Source organism: Monodelphis domestica, chromosome 5 (genome assembly GCF_027887165.1).
Source record: "Monodelphis domestica isolate mMonDom1 chromosome 5, mMonDom1.pri, whole genome shotgun sequence".
Classification (NCBI taxonomy): Eukaryota; Metazoa; Chordata; class Mammalia; order Didelphimorphia; family Didelphidae; genus Monodelphis; species Monodelphis domestica.
This window is the reverse complement of record NC_077231.1, coordinates 37,059,639-37,068,000: the sequence shown is the minus strand read 5'-3', so window position 1 is coordinate 37,068,000 and position 8,362 is coordinate 37,059,639. Positions and strand designations below refer to the sequence as shown.

At 42.5% G+C, this 8,362-nt stretch overlaps 1 long non-coding RNA gene across 1 annotated transcript; it reads left to right on the top strand.

Moving 5' to 3' along the window:
• The first annotated feature begins 1,125 nt into the window (after positions 1–1,125).
• On the top strand, positions 1,126–4,174 carry LOC130454473 (uncharacterized). Its single transcript, XR_008912069.1, has 2 exons — positions 1,126–3,491; positions 3,598–4,174. It is a non-coding gene; the product is annotated as an uncharacterized LOC130454473 (long non-coding RNA).
• Positions 4,175–8,362: the final 4,188 nt, after the last annotated feature.

Genomic DNA, 8,362 nt, shown 5'->3' with positions numbered 1-8,362 from the left:
GAATGCTCAGTAGCAAGTTGGTTTATGTTCCCTTTTATGGCTGACAGATCACAATTTGAAGATTTCTTTGATCTCACACCTTCTGCAAGGGCCCTGGAACTCGCCAAAGAGGGCTGCAGCTAAGAGACCATATGATATACGTATATATATATATATGTATGTATGTATGTTAGTTTTCCCTACTGATTTGCATATTTAAAAAATTTCCCCTTATTTTCATTGATGTCTTTTGTTTTTATATTGCATTCACTGGGAAAGGGTCGGTCACTAGTGATCAATTACAGGAGCCCTATTGGCAAATGGCTGGGGAGATTTCAAGTGGGACAGATGCCCATCTGACAAAGGGTCACACTGCAGTGTTATCAGATTGATGAGGGAGGCGATGCAAGATTCATTCAATTGAAGAGTTCTCCTGATCAACCCTCCCCACCTCTTTAGCTATGTGAAAGAGATCACAAATCTAGACGGAAAGTGAAGATGTTTTCAGGTGATGTTGCCACATATTTACATTTATATCCATGCCTGGAGAGCAGCATCACAGGCCTGAAAGAGCAACATGTATAAGGGAGAGGGGATTTCGTTCCCCTTCTGCAGCTGTAGTTGATGGAGTCACAGAAGGGAAAAAAGTTGTTATCAGAGATGTTAGTACATTAACAAAATGTTTAACCTTTATGAGATGTGAACATCTTTCTATAACATCATACCATGGTACCTGCTATATAAGTTCTTGCTGTTTGTCGATTGATAAAGAATAGGTTATGGGGGCAGCTAGGTAGCTCATTGGTTTGAGAGCCAGGCCTAGAGATGGGAGGTTCTGGGTTCAAATATGATCTCAAACACTTCCTAGCTGTCAATCATACCTATCAATATTATATTGACTCTAAGATAGAAGGTAAGGGGAAAGAAAAAAATGAAAAAACACAGAAACAAAGAAAAGGAATGAAGGAAAGGTTATTACATTTTTATGAGTTGAGAAGTTAAAATATTAAAATATTAATTTTTATTAATATTTGTTAATTGAATGTTAAAATAATGATCGTTAACATGAATAATTACAGATCTATTCAATTTTCTTTTTAAGAATTCTTTATTTTTTCTCAATATTTCTTACTGTTTCAATGGATTTCCCATTGTTTCATTGGGTTTTCTTTTTCTAGTGGTGGAGAGGGAAGGAAATAAATATTTTTTTAATTGGGAATTTTTTTTAATTAAAAAAAAAGAACACTAGATTGAATCGTTATCAGTAGAGTATGTGTTCTGGAGAGTGGAAAGAGATACAAAATGAAGAGGAATCAATGTCAAAATCATGGAAACATAATGAAAATCTTTCCAGCACCATTTGGCATTTCAGCAGAGGGAAAATTTGGACGAACCAGGCATCTATTTTCCCCTTCAAGGACAGAGTTCATAGAGCAGATTTCCTTCTGTCATACCTGTCCTGTGATCATAGCAGGCCTCCTTTCTGAACTCTAGGCTCTCAACAAAAACGTGGATGACAGATTAAAGGAGCCACCGTGGCCAGTTTGGCTGCCAGGGGAAATCAATCTGAGAACAACCAATTCAACAGAGACTTGCTCAGGCAGTGTCTGAGAACTAACTCAGGACTCCTCACTCCTGTTCAATAGAGAACCCTGCACTTAACCTCTTATCCCCTTGCCGTAAAATGGAAATGAGTCATGGCTCCCTCAGAGCAATAACATTAGGTTTTAATGAGTGTTTCTGAAGGAACTTTGAGAACTATTGATTTCGTTTTGCATCGTAGATTGGCTGCGTTTCTCTAGGACTAAAAACAAACTCTTCTGGCCATTTGGAACCATTGGAGCACCTGCTCTAAGCGGTCTGTAGTCCCACTCCTGGTGCTTCTCAGGAGAATCCAAATGGGCTGCCTTGGTACAATGGGGGATTCTGGGGCTATTAATAAACGCTCGCCTTCTCCGCTGCTGAGGATGTCTGCTTTTAGCAAATGCTTTTGTGGGACAGGAAGTTTTATGTGGGGTTAAGAAAGCAGAGGTAGCATAATGACTAGAATGTGGCCCCAGAGCCCTACAGGCCAGTCCTAGTCCCATTTTCACTACACAGGCTCGTATGACATTGGGCAAGTCATCTGATCTCTCAGTGCCTCCGCTAACTCTCTGCCTAGACGCTGATGAGTGAAATCATAGGCACAGCCTCCCTGTTGCACCCCCAAACAGGGAAATTTCAGAAAAGCTGGAGCATCTCGAAGACTGTTGAGAGTTCCTGTGCCTCAAGTTTCCCATGTGAATGTGGCTTGCAGGGGAGGTGAAAATTGCTGTAAGCAAGCTAAAAAAGAGGCAGGATAGGAGGGGAGGGGAGCATCTTTGAAGCAGTGGACCTGTTATCTTTTAAAGTCCACCCTAACCATGAAGGACGGGAAGTCACTGCTAAGAAAGCAGATGGGCGAGGGGAGATTGATTTCTGACCTCCAGGAAAGAGGCTTTTATTGTGGATGGTGCTGCTGAAAAGGGGCCAACAGGCATGTCCCAGAGGAATTTTGGTGCCAAGCAAGGCTGCAAAAAGAAAGCTGACCCAGTCCTTTTTCTTCATACTGACTGCCTGCTCAGAAATTATATCAGAGGATCACATTGAGAAAGCCAGCCTTGAAGAAAAGGGGAATTATTGAGACTTTACAGGAGAGCCTGATTCTGAATAAGTATTTAAGGGAAATGGGACGTACAGCAAACAGAGAGAAGCAGTATATTCATTGCCTCTGTATGGAACTATTGTTCTGCTCTGTGCCCCTTTGCCTGCTTTGGAGAGCTTCTCCCTGCCAGCCATTCAGGAGCAGGCTCTTTGTTCTTTGTGGACCACCACACTGAGAGGGAAAAAATGGGCAAATGGCTCCCAAAAAAGGTGCATAAACAAATGGATTGTGGACATTCTGTAGACACAAAATTAATTGCAGGCGATCTTTTTAGACTTCAGGGCTTTTTCTGGCATACTTCTGGCAGCTCTGTATTCTGGGGTTTAAAAGATGAATATCGTTTTAAAATTACGATATCACATTTTCAAGGAAAGGTAAAAATAAATCTCAAATAAACCTTTTCAGTAACACAGTTAGCATTTTTAGCACATGATATAAATAGTAAAAAGGTTGGTGTGATGCAAAGCAGCTGTCTTGTCACTGGATCTTTATGCCTTGAATCTTCAGGCTGGCAGGAAAAAGAAGAGCATTACGATTTTTTAATACTTCTCGGCACTTTTTTGAAGGTTTGCAATTGGAAAAGAGCCCATCCAAATGGAACAGGGGGGAAAGGACTTGTGGGATAAATTGGGACGCAGCTGAGATCCCTCCAGAATGTAAGCAGAATTTTTTCTTCCACAGGACCAATGGCTGAGGAGGCATGCTCCCCACCCTCCCCACAGAAAGGGAATGGATGGAACACCTCAGGGTACAGAAGGAGACTGATGTTTTTGGACATTGTCAGTGCAGGAATTTGTTTTTCTTGATTATGAGTATTTGTTGAGAGAGAGTGAGTATGTTTTAAATTTAGGGCAGAGATGTTTGCTATTTATAAGTGTATGTATTTTTAAAACACTGTTTCATTTTTCAAATCTTTTCATCTTTCCATCATTTAGTGCCTGGCATTTGATACATCCCTGTTTCTGATTGCTCGCTGGATTAGGATCAATTTGTAATATTCTACCACCTGGTCTAGATCTCTGAATATACCACCATCGCCTCGAGGGTGCATTTCGCTTCTCATGGAATATGATTTGAAATGAGAGTATTTTACATGCTCTGCATCGAGTATTAGTCATGATTAGTCAAGCGACAAAAATGTCACTCATCTCTGCTTCGTCCCCTTAAATGTCCTGATAGCTAGAAGGGTCTTCAACTTTGGAAACAGAGTCTTGGGCCCAACTGTGCCATTTTGCCCAGGAAGTCAATTCAACTCACCGCTCTACTTGGAGGTAAATACAAAAGTGACAGTTAATGTGCCCAAGGAACGTATTCTATGGACAGGGGAATAACATAGGGGGACTTGGGTTTATATATGCACAGGTGTGCATATACATATACATACCTAAGAAACATGAGCATGTAGATTTATGTGAACATGTATGCTGGTATTCATATGTGACGTTTAAATATCTATATAATTAATGCACAGTTAAAAGGGAAGAAGCACTAATTACTGGGAGAAACAATAAACAAGTTTGGTTGTTGGTTTTCTTAAGGCAAATAGGTTTAAAAGGTTTGTCCAAAGTCTGATGGCCAGTTAATGTCTGAAGGGTAAACTTATGGTCGGACTGATTATCTAAGAGTATGGTCGTTGGGAATTTAATTACTCAATTCCAAATTAATTACTAAAGTCAGAATGACTTTTTATGATAGTTTATTTACAAATAGAGAGAGTGAAAGTAAGGAAAGAGAGAGAGAGAGAGAGAGAGAGAGAGAGAGAGAGAGAGAGAGGAAGGGAGAGAGGGAGAGAGGGAGGGAAGGAGAGAGAGAGAGAAGAGAGGGAGGGAGAGAGAGAGAGAAGAGAGAGAGAGAGAGAAAGAGAGAGAGAGAGAGAGAGAGAGAGAGAGAGAGAGAGAGAGAGAGAGGGAGAGAGGGAGAGAGAGGGGGGGGGGAGGGAGAGAGAGAGAGAGAGAGAGAGAGAGAGGGAGGGAGGGAGAGAGAGCAGAGAAGAGAGAGAGAGAGAGAGAAAGAGAGAGAGAGAGAGAGAGAGAGAGAGAGAGAGAGGGAGAGAGGGAGAGAGAGGGGGGGGAGGGAGAGAGAGAGAGAGAGAGAGAGAGAGAGAGAGAGAGAGAGAGAGAGAGAGAGAGAGGGAGGGAGAGAGGGAGAGAGAGAGAGGGGGGGGAGGGAGAGAGGGAGAGAGAGAGAGAGAGAGGGAGAGAGAGGGAGGGAGGGAGAGAGAGAGAGAGAGAGGAGAGAGAGAGAGAGAGAGAGAGAGAGAGAGAGAGAGAGAGAGGGAGAGAGAGGGGGGGGGGAGGGAGAGGGAGAGGGAGAGGGAGAGGGAGAGGGAGAGGGAGAGGGAGAGGGAGAGGTAGATACTCCAACTTGGTCTGAACCAGGCAGGGCTTCAGAGGCCCCAGCAAAGGGGGACACAGAGGATTAATTAAACAAGGCTTCCAGCCACAAGGCTTCCTCCAAGACAAGGGGCCTCTCCAGAGGCTAGTGCCTCCAGAAAAGCCAAGGAAAGGGAATCAGCCCTTCTTACTCACCCACGAGTCAGTACAAAGGGAAGTAGTCAGGTCTCAAGCTCCTCCAAGGCCAAGTTCAAAGGGGAAGAACCCCTCACAGGTAGCTACCACCAAATTTAAAGATAGTTCTTTGCATCACTTCTTGGGCCTTTGGTATACCAATGGCGGCTTTAACTTTGCTTCAGACTGCCCAGGGGGCAGTCAGTTATTTTTGATTTGTCACTGGCTAGCACACATGGGTCATAGACCTCCACCCTATACATTCCTGGTGATTAAAATCTAAAGAATAAATAGGGGAAGGTTACTCCCATCTTGACACTGGATTTGAACTCAGGAAGATAACTTTTCTTGACTTCAGACTCTATACTCTATTCACTGTGCCACCTAGCTGCCCCTCAATAAACAGTTTTTGAAGGATATGGCACTCAAGCTGTCCTTTGAAGGGACAATAGGGTTTTCAAGAGAGAGAAATGAGGAAGGAAAGCCTTCTAGGTATGAATGGTTCTGGATGGAGACCAGTAAATAGGTTCTAGTTTGTCCAGAACATAGACTGCATGAGAAGATTCATTTGTATTCAAATTGAAAGGCTAGCATGGAGCTTGATTTTGAAAGATCTGAAATACTAGACAGTGAAGAGACCAATGGAGCTTATTGAACTGAAAAGTGACACGGTCACTCTCACACTTGTGGTCCAACTAGAAAAAAGAGAGCCTGGATGAGGGAGACAAATCACAAGGCTACTGAAGTATTCCAAGCAAAAGGTATGAGACATATTGAGAAAGTAGAATTGACAAGACTTAGCAATTACCGAATGTAGAGACTTGAGAGTGAGCAAAGTTATATGGATGACTCCCATATTACAGATGTGCAGCCTATCTGGAAAGATGATCGTACCCTTAAGAGAAATAGGAAAGTTAGGAAGAAGAGTGGGTTTAGGGAGAAAGTTCTGTTGTTCTTTTTTGTCCTGTTTTGGATGAGTTAAGTTTAAAATGTCTATGACACGTCCAGATAAACACATCAAGAAGGCAGTTGGAGACATAGGAGGAGCTCAGAAGAGACATAAGGGATGTAAATATAGATTTGAAAATCATTTGTATAAAGAGATGATAGTTGAATGATTTCATTGGGCCTCCTCAGCAGGAGATCAAAGAGAGAGATGGAGGAAGAGCCTAGGATAGAACGCCAGAGCAAATCCCCAGAGAGGGAATGGGATGTGGATAATAAGTTTCGAAAGAAAGCTGAGAAGGTACATGTAGGAAGAAAATCATGACTGAGCAGTGTGAAGAAAACTCCCCCAAAAGAGGGTCTCTGGAAGGAAAGGGTGGTCAATAATATCAAATGCTAAGGAGAGATCAAAGAGAATAAAGCCTGAGAAGAGACAATTGGATTTAGCAATAGAGATCACTAGGTGACCATAATAAGGATGATGTTAAGATGTCAGATGATAAGGAAAGAGGTTAGATTTTCAAGAGCCTGAAAAGTAGGAAATAGGATATTGTAATATTGTAATAATTGTAATTGTAATTGTAAAATTGTAATTGTACAATTGTATAATTGTAAAAATTGTAATAATGGACATTTCCCCCTAAGAGTCTGGCAATAAAAGGAAGATAGATTGGAGGGGGGGGGGGCAGGATAAATATTTTTTTAAAAAACCCTTACCTTTTGACTCCAAGGCAGAAGAGTGGTAAGGGCTAGGCAATGGGGGTCAAGTGACTTGCCCAGGGTCACACAGCTGGGAAGTGTCTGAGGCCAGATTTGAACCTAGGACCTCCCATCTCTAGGACTGGCTCTCAATCCACTGAGCTACCCAGCTTCCCCCCAGGATAAACATTTTTAAGGATGGAGAGTATCTGGGCATTTTTGTAGGAAGCAGAAAAAGAATCAGTGGCTGAGGAGGGGTTAAAAGATTAGGAAAAGAAAAATTCATTATAAAGGATGAGTTTTTTGGAAGGAGTAGAGGAAAGATACAAGGAGAATTTTAGGTGGTGTGAAAACAAAGTATAGCAATAAAAATGTATCTAAAAAAGAACATTAGGGAAACAGCAAGGCAAGCTCCTGGAGTTGAGGACATCAGGGGCACAAGAAGAGGAAGCTGATTGCCAAGGAAAGGGCCACTTCAGTCTTTGTACCTGTAGCCAAAGAAGGAAAGATGTGAGGCTTTTCAGTAAAATATGAGACCAGCTCCTCTGTTGCGAGGGAAAGGGAAATGGTTGTATTAGTGACTTGAAAAGAGAAGAGAAAGTCTCCAACAGTAAAGGCCCCTGGGAGACTGGCTGACATGCATTTATCATGCAGCCAGGCAGCTTAGTCATATGATTTCTCCCAGAAGCATTTGGCAGGAGCAGAGAAAGTAGATGGTGAAATTTGATGTTGTTGCTAAGGAAATTTCCAGCTAACAGAAAAGAGACAGAATTTCTCCCAAGTGTGAATGGTCTACATCTGAGAGCACTAATGGAATGGGGGGAAGCAAAATGTAATGGGGTAATTCTAATTCCCCTACTGGTCTGGGAGGCACCATATGTGTATGTGTCCTGGGCAGCATTGGAGAATTAGAATTCCCTTCTTCTCTGAGGAAATGAACATGGGGTGGCAGGATAGAGCTGGAAACCCTTGGCGTATTTTCTGGGTGGAGTCATGACTGATGCTTCAACACTATGGAGATCTCCTCCCATCTCTATAGATGACCCGAGTTCTCAGAGTTCTGCTTAAGATTCAGTTTTTACTAGAGCACCATAGTGTATCAGATCAAAGTTTTGATGCCAGCCAGCTAGCGAGTGGTGGGTATTTATTACTTGGTGTAGAAAGCAAAGTCTTGCTCATGGGCAGTCCAAAGGCATGCAGGAGGAGGGGAGTAAACTGAGTAAGCTTCCCGACTCCCCGTTCCTTTCTTTTTTAACCACTACAGAGCCCTTCCTTCTCAGCATATGATAAAAATAAATGAAGATAATCACAGACTAGGTCTGGGAGTTGGCCTTTTAATGAGCTTCTCCTCTCCTTTGTGGTACTTTGGCATGCTATTGGCCACCTCCCCCAAGAGGAGTCTGTGCTCAGGCAGGCTGATAGCCAATTATTTTTGTTGTTTCTGTGGCACCGGAGACAAATATTAAATGCTAACTAAAAGAGCCACAGCACAATGATCATTCTGCTTTTATTGAGCACCCACTCCATGCCCCAAATCACGCTAGGTGGT